The sequence below is a fragment of the Neoarius graeffei genome, chromosome 21 (genome assembly GCF_027579695.1).
Source record: "Neoarius graeffei isolate fNeoGra1 chromosome 21, fNeoGra1.pri, whole genome shotgun sequence".
NCBI lineage: Eukaryota > Metazoa > Chordata > Actinopteri > Siluriformes > Ariidae > Neoarius > Neoarius graeffei.
The window spans coordinates 1,317,421-1,335,811 of NC_083589.1; the positions used below are offsets into that span (position 1 = coordinate 1,317,421).

The window sequence follows — 18,391 nt, forward strand, 5'->3', positions numbered from 1 at the left end:
ATCGAGAGGAATCAGCTGAGGTGGCTCGGGTATCTCTTTTGGATGCCTCCTGGATGCCTCCCTGTGGAGGTGTTCCAGGCATGTCCCCCCGGGAGAAGGCCCCGGGGAAGACCCAGGACATGCTGGAGGGACTATGTCTCTCGGCTGGCCTGGGAACGCCTCGGTGTTCTTCCCGAGGAGCTGGCTGAGGTGTCTGGGGAGAGGGAAGTTTGGGCTTCCATGCTCAGACTGCTGCCTCCGTGACCCGGCCCCAGATAAGCGGATGAAAATGAGATGAGATGAGATAAAATAAAATAAAATAAATTTACAGAAGTTCAATAACTTCAAATAAAACCAAAATTAAGTGATTCTATATCCATGATTCCTATATACATATATTGCACCTGAGTTAAGGATACAGTATACATGGTAAGACAGTGTACCACAGTTATACAGTGGCATTGTACAGCTTGATTGCAACAGGTAGGAATGATTTCCTGTGTCTCTCAGTTGTGCAGCATGGAAGAATCAGCCATTTACTGAATGTGCTCCTGTGGCTGATCAGCTCCTCATGTAGAGGGTGGGAAGGACAGTCTAAGATTGTCTGTCTTTATTTTCAACAGTGTCCTCTTCTCCAGCACCACTGTCAGAGAGTCCAGTTCCTCGCCTACAACATGGCCGGCCTTCCTGATGATCTTATTGAGTCTGCTAGTGTCCTTCACTTTCAAGCCGCTGCCCCAGCAGACGACAGCATACAGCAGGGCTGCACGATAAATCGTTAAAAAATCGCGATCTCGATTCACACATACACGTGATCTCATTTCGAAACACAACGATTCTTAAGCATTTTATTTCACAAGCGGCATCACAAAAAAATGCTCCCATTTCTTCCCGGATTTTCTCAAGCACCCCTAAAGGCAGCACTGCCACTGACTCCTCCCTCGACCTATGGTAAAGCATCTTTACGATTCAGTCAGTGGAGGAAGCCTGCCTGCAGTTGAGTGTGTGGAAACCAGTGTTGCCAGATTGGGTGGTTTCTCACCCAATTGGGGGGTTTTGAATTCTACTTTGCGGGCAAAAAATGGCTTGGGCTAGTTGACAAAAATTGGGCGGGTTTGACGTTAGTTCGGCGGGTTTTTATCAGATGTTTATAAATATTTCGCACCATGGACCTAGTTTACCCAGTACCCCTTAGGTATTTTAAACAACCAAAATCGAGCACTGGCCTAAATTAATCATTAACAGTAAATATTAATCTTATTAAGTATTATTTAAACAAAAAAAGTCGATGTAACTGTAAGACTAATATGAATGTGTGTAATGTAGTGCAGAAACTGAACTCATAAACTAGTAAATAAGAATGATGCAATCCATTCTCCATTTTCTCATGTTACATTCAGCCATGCATCGTAGCCTAACTTTTTTTTTTTTAATTGAAGTATATAAAACAGGTACAATCTAACAAATCCACAAAAATCAGGATAACAGATGAAGAAAACACATGGATGTAGACAAAAATAAATTAAGCAGAATAACTAGGCCTATAAAATTAATAAAACAGGATAAATAAAAAGATAAATAAATAAAAGACAAATAAAAAATAAATAACCTCAGCAATGCAGATGTTATAAACAGTGCAATAAACATTTTGTATAAAAAAATCGTGCCAAAGAATCGTGATCTCAATTCTAAGCAAAAAAATCGTGATTCACATTTTTTCCAGAATCATGCAGCCCTAGTGTACAGGATGGCACTGGCCACCACAGACTCATAGAACATCTGCAGCATCGTTTGGCAGATGTTGAAGGACCTCAGCCGTCTCAGAAAATAGAGACGGCTCTGGCCCTTTTTTCTGTGTCCATGTTTTTGGACCAATCCAGTTTATTATCCAAGTACACCCCCAGGTACTTATATTCCTCCACCATGTCCACACTGACCCATTGGATGTTAACAGGGTTCACCGGAGCCCTGATTCTCTTCAGATCAACCACCAGTTCTTTCGTCTTCGTCACGCTGAGCTGTAGGTGGTTCTTCCTGCGCCACGTGACAAAGTTGTCCGAGTGGGGGGAGGGGGGAAGAGCTGTAAGCCTCTTTAACATTAGCATACAGCAGGTCTTGTTCTTCCCTCTCTGGTAGGACAGTTCACAAATTGGGTGAAAGTGGAAAGTGTTTTGTTCAAATTAAAATGATTAAAGTCACCTGAGATAGCAATGAATGCACTCGGGTGTTGAGTGTGTAGCCGGGCTATTGCAGAGTGAATAGTGTCACAGGCAGTGTTCAGGTTTGCAGAGGGGAGGGGGGGACATAAACAGCCACCATGATGACATTAGAAAACTCCCTGGGCAGATAATATGGACGAAGTCCGACAGCACACAGTTCAACATCCGGGCTGCAGATGCGCTCCTTCACGGTGATGTGAGCTGGGTTACACCACCAGTTGTTCACAAGAATGGCGAGCTCTCCCCCTTTGGGCTTACCGCTCCTAGCGCAGTCTCTGTCCGCATGCACCGTGTGGAAGCCCTTGATTGTAGCATTGTTGTCGGGAACATCCCGGTGCAGCCATGTCTCCATGAAGCACATTAAACTGCACTCCTAATGTTCCATCTGACTCTGGGCCAGTGCCATCAGCTCGTCCGCTTTATTCCCGAGGGACCTCAGGTTCCCCATGATGAAAGAGGGGAGACACTGCTTATAAGATTTTTCAATGAGCTTCCGTTGTCTCAAAGCCACCCTCTTCCTCCATAGCTTCTTATTTCCTCTGCATCCTCTGTGTGTTTTCCCCCAAATTACCACAGGGATCTCCTCTGGTCTTGTCGCTAGAGCGGCCAGCTTCAGTTAGATCAGCTGATCCCTGGTCTAAACAATGCGGGCGGTGTGGAGTTGTTGCATCGGTGCACTAGGGTTGCCAACTTTCTTATATCCAAATGAGGGACACTGTCATGGTCCTACCTGTGGTTTTCCTCTCATCAGTTTACATTCCACTCCTCTCCGCTCAGTATTACCTGCCATGCCCGCATGCTCCTTCCCCATCAGGCTCACCTGCTGTCAATTACCATCCTTAACTCTCATTTGACTTTCAGTGGCTGTCATTGGCTGTTGCCTATCACCTGCTCCCTTCCCTGTGTGTATTTAAACTGCAGTCCTCCCAAGCTTCAGTGTCAGATCGTCTTTCAAGGCATCGACTCTGTCAACTCTTCAGCCCTGTCCTGTCTGCCTGCTGAGAGCCTGCTCGCTGGGAGACCGCCTGAACACCAAGGGCTGGCAGCTTGCAGCCAAACTACTCTGACAATGCCTGATCCTGTCTGATCTCAGAAGTTAAGCAAGGTCGGGCCTGGTTAGTACTTGGATGGGAGACCTCAGACATCACCACCATGCTCCCACCAGCCATCCCTGTCTCTCAGTCTTCCTGCCACTGAACTTCACACACACATCCTCCCAACTCCCTTTTCCCCTGTTATTAATAAACTGTGGTTTGAGTGCATTTGATCTCCTCTCCTGTCTGGTCCCTGACAGAACGATCTGACCAAGACATGGAGTCAGCGCCCGAACCCTCTGCCCTAGACTGGCTGCAGCGCACCGAAGGAGATGTCAGTCAGATGTCTGCCGATGTTGCAGCCCTGAACCAGCTTGGTCATCAGCAACAATGACTGGACCAAGCACTCCAGCTGCTCACTGCCCTAGCACCCCTTGCACCTCCGAGTCAACCACCGCCGCCCCTTGTTGCATCAGCCCCTGTCATACCTGCCGCTGACTTGCCAGCTCCAGGAGGTGCTCCTGCTGCACTCGATGCCCCGGAACCCAAGGTCGACAGTCCGGAGCATTTTGACAGTGACCCCTCCCAAGTCCGTGCTTTCCTGACCAGCTGCCGGATGCTGTTCGACCTGCAGCCCAGAACCTTCGCGTCGGAGGCAGCGAAGGTGGCCTTCATCATCACTCATCTGACTGGCTGCGCCCGCCTGTGGGGGACTGCTGTGTATGAACGCCGGCGTGTGCCTCCTTCTCCCTGTTTGCAGCGGAGATGATTAAGGTCTTTGACCTGGGCTCATCATCAGTAGAGGCATCCGGAGGACTGATGAGTATTCGCCAAGGCAGACGTACAGTGGCTGACTACTCGATCGATTTCCGGACCTTGGCCCGGTGCAGCAAGTGGAACATGCAGGCACTGGTGGACGCCTTTCTGCACAGCCTGGCCGACTACATGAAGGACAAATTGGTCTCGTACAAACAACCGTCAACACTCGATGAGGCCATCGCCCTGGCTGTCCGCATTGACCGTCGGGTCCAGACCCGTCGACAAGAGAGGGCCCGCCAGACTCAGTCAGTCATCAGCGCATGGAGAAGCCCAAGCTCGCCGGACATAGGAGGGGCCCGGCTGGGTTCAATGATCCTCCAATCCTCCACCAGCCAGAAGCCTATGCTCCAAGTTTGCCTTCGTCTGTCGGATTCCACCCACACCCTGGCCGCCCTGGTTGACTCTAGCACTGAGGCTAACATCATGGACACCGAGCTTGCGCACCAGTTGGGTCTGCAAAGCCATCATTTATCCTCTCCCGTTCCAGCCAGGGCGCTGGATGGTCATCTCCTTGGCACCGTCACCTGCCTCACTGCCCCTGTCCCAATGACTCTGTCTAGTAACCACCACGAAACTATCCAGTTTCACCTGCTCCGTTCCCCCGGCCAACCTCTCATCCTGGGCTATCCATGGCTCCACCAGCACAGTCCTCACCTCGACTGGGCCACTGGAGCGATAAGAGAATGGGGCAAGGACTGCCACCAGACCTGCTTACGAGCTGCCACTCTAACCTCTCGTACTCCACCTGCCAGCTCTGCCCCCGACCTCACTAATGTCCCAGTGTGTTATCACAGCCTTCAGGAGGTATTCAGCAAAGCCAAGGCCACTTCCTTGCCCCATCACCGGCCCTACAACTGCGCCATTGATCTCCTCCCAGGCACTGCACCACCCAAGGGCCGTCTCTACTCTCTGTACACCCTGGAAAGGAAGGCGATGGAGGCCTACATCAGTGACTCTCTGGCTGCCGGCCTCATCCATCCATCCTCTTCTCCCGCCGGCGCTGGGTTCTTCTTCGTGGGAAAGAAGGATGGATCCCTGCACCCCTGCATCGATTACAGGGGTCTCAACGACATCACCATCAAGAACCGATACCCTCTCCCACTGCTTACCTCTGCCTTCGAGCTGCTCCAGGGAGCCACGGCCTTCACCAAACTCGATCTCCGGAATGCCTACCACCTGGTTTGGATAAAGGAGGGAAACGAGTGGAAGACTGTGTTCAACACCCCCACCGGTCACTATGAATACCGGGTGATGCCGTTTGGCCTTACCAACGCACCAGCGGTATTCCAGGCTCTGGTGAATGATGTCCTGCGAGATATGTTGAACAAGTTCGTGTTCGTTTTCCTCAACGACATCCTGATCTTCTCAAAGACCCTGTCCGAACACACCCAGCATGTCCAGCAAGTGCTCCGTCGTCTCCTTGAAAACTCCCTCTTCATCAAGGCAGAGAAGTGTTTCACACCAAGTCTGTGGGGTTCCTGGGGTACATCGTGGCAGAGGGGAGCATCCAGATGGACCCTGCCAAAGTCTCAGCAGTGACTTCATGGCCAGTACCAGAGAGCAGGAAGAAGCTTCAGCAGTTCTTGGGCTTCGCAAATTTCTACAGGAAATTCATTCATAATTATAGCACCATTGCGTCACCCCTCACCGCCTTGACCAGCACCAAACAGCCCTTCACCTGGACTCTGGCTGCCAACGAAGCCTTTGCCACCCTCAAGGCTCAGTTCACCACTGCTCCCATCCTCCAGATGCGGAGCGGCAATTCATCGTTGAGGTGGATGCCTCAGATGTGGGAGTTGGGGCAGTGCTCTCACAGAGGTCAGCGGATGACAACAAACTCCACCCCTGTGCGTTCTTCTCCCGCCGGCTATCGCCGGCCGAACGCAATTACGACATAGGCAACCGGGAACTGCTGGCAGTCAAGCTCGCCCTGGAGGAATGGCGTCACTGGCTGGAGGGGTGCGTAGTCCCATTCCTGGTCTGGACAGACCATAAGAATCTGGAATACATCTGCACCGCCAAACGACTCAACCCCAGACAGGCCCGCTGGGCTCTCTTTTTCACCAGATTCAATTTCACTCTTTCATACTGGCCTGGATCTCGCAACACCAAGCCTGACGCACTCTCCCGCCAGTTCCAAAAGGATGATCCCCCCTCCAAGGATCCGGCTCCCATCCTACCTGACCCCTGTATCGTTGCTGCTCTGACCTGGGACATCGAAGAACGAGTGTGGGAAGCCCTCCGTGACCAACCCAGCCCCAGTGCATGCCCTGCAAGTCACCTCTTTGTTCCTGAAGACCTGCGATCCCAGGTTATACTATGGGGACACGACTCCCATCTAGCCTGCCACCCTGGTTCCACTCACACCTACCACCTGCTTGCCCAGCGGTTCTGGTGGTCTTCTATGAGCAGGGATGTGCGAGACTTCGTCCGAGCCTGCCCTACCTGTAATCAGAATAAGTCCTCCAGCCGGCCTCCTGCCGGTTTGCTCCAGCCTCTGCCTGTGCCAATGCAACCCTGGTCCCACATTTCCCTGGATTTTGTTACGGGTCTGCCCCCTTCTAACAGGATGACTGTCATACTCACCATCGTGGACCGCTTTAGTAAGATGGCACACTTTGTTCCCCTCCCTAAACTACCGTCGGCCAAAGACACCGCCCAGATCATCCTGCAGCAGGTCTTCCGCATCCATGGGCTGCCCAGGGACATCATTTTGGACCGGGGGCCGCAATTCACCTCCTTGTACTGGAAGGAATTCTGTCACCTACTCAGGGCCACCGCCAGCCTCACCTCCAGATTCCGATCCCAGTCCAACGGCCAGTCAGAGCGGACTAACCAGGAGTTGGAGAAGGCACTTCAGTGCATGGTGTCACGTAATCCTACGGCCTGGTGTGAGCACCTGCTGTGGGTGGAATACTCCCACAACTCCCTCACCAGCTCAGCCACTGGACTGTCCCCATTCCACTGCGTGTATGGCTACCAACCACCCCTGTTCCCCAGCCAGGAGGGAGAGGTCACCTGCCCGTCTGCCCTCACCTATGCACGCCGATGCCGCCACACCTGGTCTCAAGCCCGCGCTGCACTCCTCAAGTCAGTCACCAGCTACTCCATTGGAGCCAACTGGCAGAAGACGCCTGCGCCCACCTACCAGGTGGGCCAGAAGATGTGGTTGTCAGCCAAGGACCTGCCCCTCCAGGTGGAGTCTTGTAAGCTGGCACCTCGGTTCATCGGACCATTCCCGATCCAGAGGATAATCAGCCAGTCTGCTGTCCGGCTCCGACTGCCCAAGTCTATGAGAGTGCACCCCACCTTCCATGTCTCAAAGATTAAGCCAGTGCACGAGAGCCCGCTGGTCCCAGCTGCACCTTCTCCTCCTCCTCCTCATCTCATCGATGGTGGCCCGGTCTACTCCATCTGGCGACTGCTGAAGTCATGGCGCAGGGGCAGGGGCCTCCAATACCTGGTGGATTGGGAGGGCTATGATCCTGAGGAGAGGATGTGGGTTCCTGCTGGGAGAATCTTAGACCGTACCCTCATCAGCACCTTTCATCACCTGCATCCAGACCAGCCGGCCAACCGGAGGGGTCGACCAAAGGGCCCTGGTCGGAATGACGATGCGCCAACCGCTACTGTCCCCGAGTCCGATTCTGAACCAGATCCTGAGGCCTTGGACACGGACCGGTCATAGGAATTCTGACCCTCCACCGGTATTCCCCCTCCTCCCGCCTGTCTTGGTGGATCTGTGGCTAGGGACTTCTGGAGCTGTCCCTTGAGGGGGGGGGGGGGGGTCTGACATGATCCTACCTGTGGGCTTCTCTCTTCAGGTAACATCTCCACTCAGCATTACCGGCCACGCCCGCACTCACTTCCTCTTATTAACTTCCAGTGGCTGTCATTGGCTGTTGCCGATCACCTGCTTACCCCCTGTGTGTATTTAAGCTGCAGTCCTCCCAAGCTTCTGTGTCAGATCGTCTGCAACTTCCAGCGTGATAACCTGCTCTGTGTTCCTACTACTCTGACTCCTGACGATATTCTGTTCCATCTGACTCTGTCCGCTCTCCAGCCCCGGTAACCTGATCTGCCTTCTGTCCTGTCGACCCTGCCTCTTGCCTGCCTCTCCTGTACCTTCGCCTGAGCTCCAGCCTGCCCAGCCCTGCTGCTCACCTGCCTCTCCATCAGCCTGGTGTGAGCAGCCCTGCCTGGAGCCCTACTCTCCAGCCCTGGTAACCTGACCCTGTATTTCTGTCCCCTAGCTTGCTATCTGACCTGTGACTCTGTGTTCCAGCCTGCTCCCTAACTCTAGCCTGCTGAGGGACTACTGCTGGGAGACTGCCTGAAACCCAAGTGCTGTCAGCCTACAGCCACACCTCTCTGACAATGCCTGATCCTGTCTGATCTCAGAAGCTAAGCAGGGCTGGTTCTGGTCAGTACTTGGATGGGAGACGTCAGACATCACCACCACGCTCCCACCAGCCATCCCTGCCTCTCAGTCTTCCTGCTACTGAACTTCACACACATTCTCCCAACTCCCTTTTCCCCTGTTATTAATAAACTGTGGTTTGAGTGCATTTGATCTCCTCTCCTGTCTGGTCCCTGACAGGTGTAGTTCAGCACTGCTGGGTTTCTATCACTGCTGCAATGCAGAGACACTGAACTGCCCAAAAGCACTGATGGAGATGCGGATGTGTTTTTAGGAACATCTAAAGCAGCAAAAACAGGAGGCAATAGAGGTGTGATGGTCGAGCAATTCCAATGTAATCTGACCTTTTGAACTGCAGTGGTGCTTGAAAGTTTGTGAACCCTTTAGAATTTTCTATATTTCTCCATAAATATGACCTAAAACATCATCAGATTTTCACACAAGTCCTAAACGTAGATAAAGAGAACCCAGTTAAACAAATGAGACAAAAATATTATACTTGCTCATTTATTTATTGAGGAAAATGATCCAATATTCCATATCTGTGAGTGGGAAAAGTATGTGAACCTCTAGGATTAGCAGTTGATTTGAAGGTGAAATTAGAGTCAGGTGTTTTCAATCAATGGGATAACAATCAGGTGTGAGTGGGCACCCTGTTTTATTTCAAGAACAGGGATCTATCAAAGTCTGATCTTCACAACACATGCTTGTGGAAGTGTATCATGGCACGAACAAAGGAGATTTCTGAGGACCTCAGAAAAAGCGTTGTTGATGCTCATTTGGCTGGAAAAGGTTACGAAACCATCTCTAAAGAGTTTGGACTCCACCAATCCACAGTCAGACTGATTGTGTACAAATGGAGGAAATTCAAGACCATTGTTACCCTCCCCAGGAGTGGTCGACCAACAAAGATCACTCCAAGAGCAAGGCATGTAATAGTCGGCCAGGTCACAAAGGACCCCAGGGTAACTTCTAAGCAAATGAAGGCCTCTCTCACATTGGCTAATGTTAATGTTCATGAGTCCACCATCAGGAGAACACTGAACAACAATGGTATGCATGGCAGGGCTGCAAGGAGAAAGCCACTGCTCTCCAAAAAGAACATTGCTGCTCGTCTGCAGTTTGCTGAAGATCACATGGACAAGCCAGAAGGCTAACAGAAATATGTTTTTTGGACGGATGAGACCAAAATATAATTTTTTGGTTAAAATGAGAAGCATTGTTTGGAGAAAGGAAAACACTGCATTCCAGCCTAAGAACCTTTAGCCATCTGTGAAGCATGCAGTGCATTTACATGCATATCTAAATTGAGCTATTGTTGGTAATCGAGCTAAGGGTCCCAGCAGGGGTGCCAGAGAAATCCAATCCTACATGCACACAAGGAAATCGAGCTATTGTGTGAGGTACATTGTGCACCCGAGCCACAGGTGGCGCTACACGCCCCATCATGTTGGTACACTTCCGGTTGTCATCATGAAGAAGAGCTATTCAAGCATATAAACAAAGTTATCAGGAGTGTTGCCAGATACTGCTGACGTTTTCCAGCCCAAAACATGTTCAAATCCACCAAAATGCACTTAAAACCGCCCAATCTGGCAACACTGGCAGTTCCGTGTTCACAAGTTCCGTGCTCAAGCTGTTAGGCTTGCTCTAACAGACTGTATGGCTACAAACTGTCCTGCACAGACCACTGTTTTATAAGACAACTTATTTTGCACAATTGTATATTTTTCTAAAGTCCATTTTTTGCTTACAAAAATTATTATTTTTTGCTTACAATTTAACTTATGTCTTAATAAACACACAAAAAGTTCAATTGTTTTGTTTTTATTGACATTCTTCAGATCTTGGACATACCGGTATATATATACGGTACACACACAAATAAAATGACTTGTTTATGTACACAATTCACAGCTATGCAACAGCTGTACAGATGTATTTGGTGATACATTAAGTGAGCTAAATTTTAACAGTGCAAACAATGCCACAAAAAGAAAAGATTCATGCCGTTGTCATGATTCATTGTCATGCCGACCTAGGCTGTTGTGTTTCCCGCTTGTGGTCTCGTCACTCGTCACTTCCGGAAGGGGCAGTGCTGAAGTAAGTAGCTTGACTACGTAGCTCGATAGGATATACATGCACTAAGTAGCTCGGCCAAAATTGCATAATCTAGGTCGTGTAGCTCGATTACGAGAAGTCAAGTTCGGTTCGATTTCAGCCGAGCTAAGGTGTTTCCATGGCATTTAGAACTTCGATTTCAGTCGAGCAATGGCAGAAATTTGATTTTCTCTATGTGCATGTAAACACACTGATGGTGGTGGTAGTATCATGGTTTGGGCCTGTTTTGCTGCATCTGGGCCAGGATAGCTTGCCATAATTGATGGAGCAATGAATTTTGAATTATTTCAGTGAATTCTAAAGGAAAATGTCAGGACATCTGTCCATGAACTGAATCTCAAGAGAAGGTGGGTCATGTAGCAAGACATTCATTCGACCAAAGAATGGTTAAAGAAGAATAAAAATGTTTTGGAATGGCCAAGTCAAAGTCCTGACCTTAATCCAATCGAAATGTTGTGGAAGGACCTGAAGCGAGCAGTTCATGTGAGGAAACCCACCAACATCCCAGAGTTGAAGCTGTTCTGTATGGAGGAATGGGCTAAAATTCCTCCAAGCCAGTGTGCAGGACTGATCAACAGTTACTGCAAACGTTTAGTTGCAGTTATTGCTGCACAAGGGAGTCACACCAGATACTGAAAGCAAAGGTTCACATACTTTTGCTCCTCACAGATATGTAATATTGGATAATTTTCCTCAATAAATAAATGACCAAGTATAATATTTTTGTCTCGTTTGTTTAACTGGGTTCTATTTACTTTTTGGACTTGTGTGAAAATCTGATGATGTTTTAGGTCATAGTATTTAGACAGATATATAGAAAATTCTAAAGGGTTCACAAACTTTCAAGCACCACTGCAGTTGGGTTTTATAGAATTTACTGAGTCCATGTTAATATGAGCCATATGGTGTAGCATTAGCAAAGTTCCAACACTGAACTCACACTGAACATCCAGGTACACAGATGAGTTTTGATCTCTGTGCTGGTTTTGAGCTCTACAGTAGTATAAACCCCTGTGTGTAGAATCAGTGGTGTTGATGGTGAGATGGTTCCCGGTTCCTATCTGCTCTCTGTTCTCTCTGTACCAGGTGTAGATCTGCACTGCTGGGTTTCCATCACTGCTGCAATGCAGAGACACTGAACTGCCCAAAAGTACTGAAGCAGATGGAGACGCTGATACTGATGTGTTTCTAGGACCATCTAAAAGAGGAAGAACAGGATTTAAGAGACTCCATAAATGATTAAAGTGGAGTGAAGTGATTAATCAGCACTTACACAGAACATGTAGAGTAAGAGAGCTGTGTGCTGATTTGTTGTTGTTCTGGAGCTGGTAGGTGGCAGTGCAGGTGAAATCGAGTCCATGATGCAGGTGAGTAGCGCTGAAGGTCAGCTGAGAGGAGCTGAAGCTGGTGTTGTTGTTCTGCTCCTGTCTTCTCTCCTCAGGCAGGAAGTTCCAGCTAAAAGTGGGTGGCTTTAAGAGACATGGAGGAGCTGGAGCAGAGCAAACGAGACTCACTGAAGTTCCCTCCACCACCTCATTTTGGTCCTCCACCTCCCCCGATCCTCCTTATACAGTGTTATTGAGGGATTGATTGGACAGTCTGAGATAAACACACAGTATCACATTAGAGATGAGTTTTAAATGTGTTCCAGTGCATCGTTAGTGTAATTACAGTTACACTGTACACACACACTGCTGCAGCTCTCACCTCCCACTCTTAGAGATACTGATGGAGACGTGTAAGTGTATTTCAGTCCTCCTGAAGCTTCTATTCTAAAGTAATATGGTCCACTGTCACTCTGTGTGATGTTGTAGAAGACGGTGGTGCAGTTCTTCTTGAGGAGGTCTCCTATTAGTTTCCCTTCAATTTTGTTCTCTTCAGTTACTTTTGAGTTAAAGACTTTGATTTTATTATGATCAGTGCCATCTTTTAACCAGAATCCTGTAGGACCTTTCTGGAGGTCTGATTTAGAGACTTCCTTAATCTCAAAACTGCAGGGGATGAGAACACAGAGTCCTCTCACAGCTTCTACACCCTCTGGGAGCATGATGGAGAAATCTCGACACAAAACAGCTGCAAACACACACACACACACACACACACACACACACACACACACACACACACACACACCATTAATTTAAAGTGTGTAGAAATATTTCCTCCAAACTGCAGTTGTGTTACAGACTCACACCAAACTGATTGAGTTCCTGCCTGAGTTTAACACACTTACATTATCAGGTCACACATTAAATATCAATTCTACACAAACCTTCAAACAGAAAACAAAAGAGGATGAGTTTCTCTGCTGATTTCATCTCTCTGTTCAGGAAAGATCACCTGGAGAACACACACACACACACACGGATCAGTGTGTAAATGTGAAATCAGAGTAATGTGGATCAGTTGATAAAGTACAGATTGAGTCTGAAATTAATCATGTTTCGTCTCAATGTTCCCAAACGTTCCTGATGTAATTTATCATCAGATCTGAGTTTTGTTCAGGGCTCAGTTTCATTATTTATTCTTTTATTGACTCTCTTTTCAGTGTGCTGCTGTTTTTCTCCACTGAGCTTCAGACATGTGAAAATAGTTTTTCCTCTCAGCTCATTTATTCAGGGTGACTTTAATATTCATGAGACGCAGAGAGATGAAGATTAGAGAAGTGAAAGTCAGAGGAACCCTCAGAGAAACAGGACGTCTGAGAACCTCTCTGTATTTAGAGATGATGTTTATTCCTCTCAGCTCTTCAGGGTTTTAGAGATGGTCTGAACACACTTCATGTTTGTGCATTGTGAAAGCAAAGTGTCTCAGCGTCTTCACATCGTGCTTCATGGAGAGAGAGTTTGTGGGTTTCTGTAGATACAACAAAGCTCCAGTTTTCTGTCACTTCACAGAAATGAAATGAACTTCCTGTGGGGTCATGTGATCTCACAACAAAGTCAGCAGTGTTCAGTCGCATCATGGCAGAAAATGCAATGTGTCAGTGACAGGAATGATACGGACTGTACATTACTGTTCTACAGTGTTGGACACTCCAGAGGAACGTAGCTAAAGCAAACACAAAAACCTGAGCGGTCATTTCATGATATCACAGACTAATTTGCATATTCATTTAATCATCATGATCATTTGAATATCAAAATAAAATTGATGGTGTATGAAGAAGTAAAATTTTCTGAAGACACTTCGAAGAGAAAAGAGTTTTGTGTGTCCCCAGTCTGTGAGTTCCCCAGTCTGTGAGTTCCCCAGTCTGTGAGTTCTGCTGTCTGTGAGTTTTCCTTTCTGTGAGTTCCCCAGTCTGTGAGTTCCCCAGTCTGTGAGTTCTGCTGTCTGTGAGTTTTCCAGTCTGTGAGTTCCCCAGTCTGTGAGTTCCTCAGTCAGTGAGTTCTGCAGTCTGTGAGTTCCCCAGTCTGTGAGTTCTCCAGCTCTCAGCTGAGCAGCTTCACTCAACACGCATGGATTTATTGCGGTTGGGGATTTCTTTGAATCCTTTTCTTCACATATTCCAGCTTGTTAGGAAGTTGGGGTCAGAGTGCAGGGTCAGCCATGATACAGCACCCCCTGGAGCAGAGAAGGTTAAGGGCCTCGCTCAAGGGCCTGGCAGTGGCCCCTGAGCCACTGGACACAGTAAAAGCCATTTGCAGACATACAAATCATATAGATATTTAGTCAGCGCCTAAAAGTGGAGCTCCTGATGAGTTTATGAGCAAAATATTTACAAGGGCACAAACTCAACCTGAATAGAATAATAGGAGCTACAACACACACAGCACCATTTGGACTAATCCCCATGCACCTGTTCCTGATCAGAGCTCACTCACAGCACAGACATTTATATAAGGACTCTCAGTAACACACAGACTTTGTGAAAGCCTTGTACTGTGTGTCACTTTTCTGGTTTAGACCCTGTTTGTGTTTTTGGACTGGGAATATTGTATTCCCTCTGATAGCCTGTCTGTGTCTCACTCCACCACTGCCTGCTTTTCCACTCGGCCTTTGTCTCCGTTTTGGATCTGTTTGTGAGCATGTTTTCAGTAAAACTATTCCTGCGGTTACATCTGTCTCTCGCCTTTATCTGACACTAACTGTCACCTGTCCAACAAGCGAGTGGACGAATAAAACTGTTTTAACTCGTTTTATATGAAACCGTCATTATTTTTTTCTGTAAATATGTTCGTAAATAATCCCAAGTTATTTTTAAAAAATCAAATTAAAAGTAAGTCCTGGATAAAAACCCATCTATCTGATGGAAATAAAGATACGGATTTCGTTTTCCGGTGGTCGAGTGTTTATGAGATACGTTGCCTTGAACTTCCGTTCGGGTTCCCTGTGGTGCGACACGTTCGTATGGATGGAAGTTGTATGGTCAAAGCCCATCAAAAATCAGTTCGATGCTTTACCATATTCTCTGAATTACGGAGCTCCGCTTCACGCACAAAACTCAAACTGAATTGAATTGAAATGGAACATTTAAATCCTCTCATCACTATCAGCTCAGTAAATAGTGTATTTGAGTCGACTGTTCTCAAACAGAAATGTCATTGTGTTTGTCAGCATGTTAAACACACAGACACACACACACACACACACTTCTGCTCACACTCACCATGCCTGAGCCTCACACACAGGAAGTGTATATGATTGCAGTCCACTCTGAAGTGTGTCTGAGCTGTGTGTGAGTTACACAATCTCCATGTGCTGGATGTTAATAGTGTTATAAACTACATGTAATACAACTACATCAAATACACAGTGTACAAACTGTCACTTCAGTAAACTTTAACTCTCTTTAAATATCTGTGTTTCACTCAGATATTTAAATATTATTCACAATTCACTATTATTCACACTTTTACAAATGCCTTAGTAACTATAAGCCACTTGGCAAAAGAACACAAATCTTTGGATTCCTTAAAACAATGTGTGTTTTTACCTTTTTAAAGACACATTTACCTTTATGTTCAATGTTGTGCTTTTAACTGTAAAACATCTCATTGAGAGGCAGCACGGTGGTGTAGTGGTTAGCACTGTCACCTCACAGCAAGAAGGTCCGGGTTCGAGCCCCGTGGCCGCCGAGGGCCTTTCTGTGTGGAGTTTGCATGTTCTTCCCGTGTCCGCGTGGGTTCCCTCCGGGTGCTCCGGTTTCCCCCACAGTCCAAAGACATGCAGGTTAGGTTAACTGGTGACTCTAAATTAACCGTAGGTGTGAATGTGAGTGTGAATGGTTGTCTGTGTCTATGTGTCAGCCCTGTGATGACCTGGCGACTTGTCCAGGGTGTACCCCGCCTTTCGCCCATAGTCAGCTGGGATAGGCTCCAGCTTGCCTGCAACCCTGTAGAACAGGATAAAGCGGCAAGAGGTAATGAGATGAGATGAGATACTGCTTCATCTGTAATAATTTTATTTGATTTAAGGCCTTGATCATCTTTATAAACAACAAAATCCCTCCAATAAATAAAAGCAGAACAGCCACAGAGTAAAGCAGAAGGTTTTGTGATCAATCAGAGCATTAATGAGTAACGGTGTGATGCATTCCCTGTATGGAGATCATCTGATATCACAGCTCATTATTACAGAGTATTATCTTTATTATGACCAGGCCCGCCGACAGGGGGGGACAAATGGGTATGTAGTCTCGGGCCCAGGAATGGGGGGGGGGGCAGAACTGGGCTCTCATGAAGTTGCGATTATTTTATTTCATTTCAAAATGTGTTGATTTGGGGGAGAAATGTGCTATATTTGCATTCAATAAATGATTTCTAGATCTTTTGCCTTTATTGTCTTTGAAAAAGGCGTCAAGAACCCCCTACCACCCCTAATGCAAAAATGGTTTGGTCTGACTCTTTGATTAAGGGGAAAAAAATGACATCATTCGATCATAGCGTTTCGACAATCAGTGTGCGTGCCATTTGCCAACATGCACAAGTCAGGACCACAGAAAAGAAAAGAAAAGAGAAAACAAGAGGAAGAAACCAAGAGACTCAGGGGCTCACTGCATAAATATTTAAAAAAAAGATTCGGATGATGCAGCAGGTACTAACAAAGGCAGTGGGGCAGCTGAGCCAGGTAAGACCAGTGTTGGGCACATTACTTTCAAAAAGTAATTAGTTATAGTTACTAGTTACTTTTCCCAAAAAGTAACTGAGTTAGTAATGGAGTTACTTTGTCATAAAAGTAACTAATTACAAGGGAAAGTAATTATTCCGTTACATTTTGTTCCCCCTCAAAAAAAAATCAAATTCAATTAGTGTAATCATAATAAAAGTGAATGTTAAATGTGTTTAATGACTGAAATGGACACTTAACAGAACCAATTAGTAATGTTATCTACACTTGCTCCTCCTACTCAAGCGAGTAGGACGCTTCTTTGCTTTGCTCCTGCTTTCTTGATCTTTATTTCTATACTATACTTTTTCTATACTTTACTTTCTCATTTAATTTCCACTATTTTTTCATTTTATTTTTCATCTTTATAAGCTTTTAATTTAATTTTAATTTAATTTCCACTATTTTTTCATTTTATTTTTCATCTTTATAAGATAAGTTAGCTTTTAAAACAAAATGCCAGAAGGGCAAAAAATCCTGAAGAAAATGCATGGAACTAGAACAGAGGATTTCTATCCTGGAACCAAAGATTGATGCTCTGCCAAAGACGGACGAATTAAAAGCGATATCTCAGGAAAGGAGTACAGAAACAGTGGCTGAGAATGCAGAGATTGCACTCCGACAGACCAATGGCATTGCAGATCAAGTGGATGAATTCATCGATCAAGCTGGACAAAATGTGAGTACAGAAAACTGGCAAATGATGGGTGGCAAGCCCAAAAATAAAAACAGAAGAGTAATTACCTCAACACCAGCTCGTTCTACAAATTACAATATGATTTCAATCCTATGGAAAATCCACAGCCCATAAGGCTTCAGAACAAATTTGAATGCCTCAGGGATGTGGAAGAGGATTTTTCAAGCGGACAAACACATCGTAAAAAGAGATCGCACCAAGATCAAAGAGCTGTGGGAAGAGGCAAAAAGCAGCTCGTAACACCACCTGATCCCACAACCCTTGTTCTTGGTGATTCCACTGTAAGAAATTTAAAAGGTCATGGGATGATTATTTGCTGCCTTCCAAATGCATCCATCTCTGACACCAAAGACAGCATTTTGAAACTCATGTCCGAGCATAAAACTATCAAACGTATTGTTGTGCATGTGGGAGCAAATGATGTTTTCAGAGAACAGCTGTTTGTCCAAGATGATTTCAGAAAACTTTTTTCTGATCTCTATAAGACTGGAATACAATCTTTTATTAGTGGCCCACTCCCACCGAGAGGAAGTTTTGCATTTTCTCGACTCTTCAGTCTTAACACCTGGCTTGGAAAAACTTGTTTTTCATTTGGTATGAACTTCATAGACAATTTTAACCTTTTCTGGAATCGCAGAGAATTCTTCAAGCCAAATAGCACTGAACTCAGCTGGATTGGAGCCAAAGTCTTAGTAGACCATTACAGACTTGCAATCTTTTCTCAGCCAGCATTGAGGAAAACAGTTGATAAGATGTCGCAGACTGACATAGTTACAAAAAACAATACCTCTGCAAAGCCAAAACAATCATCTTTGCAAGTCGTCATCAAGGACACACAGACATCTGACCTGCCAGACTGCCAAGATTCAAAGACAGACTGCCAAAAATCAGAGACAAACTGCCATACAAAGAACTCACCAATTTCTCGCTCTTCTGACTTCACTGCGCCATCTCCGTCTCCCACACGCATGGATTTCCCTAATAGTATGCAAAG

At 46.5% G+C, this 18,391-nt stretch overlaps 1 pseudogene; it reads right to left on the reverse strand.

The window, feature by feature from the left end:
- Window positions 1–12,928, reverse strand: part of LOC132869638 (myelin-associated glycoprotein-like) — a 31,267-nt pseudogene extending 18,339 nt beyond the window's left edge.
- Window positions 12,929–18,391: the final 5,463 nt, after the last annotated feature.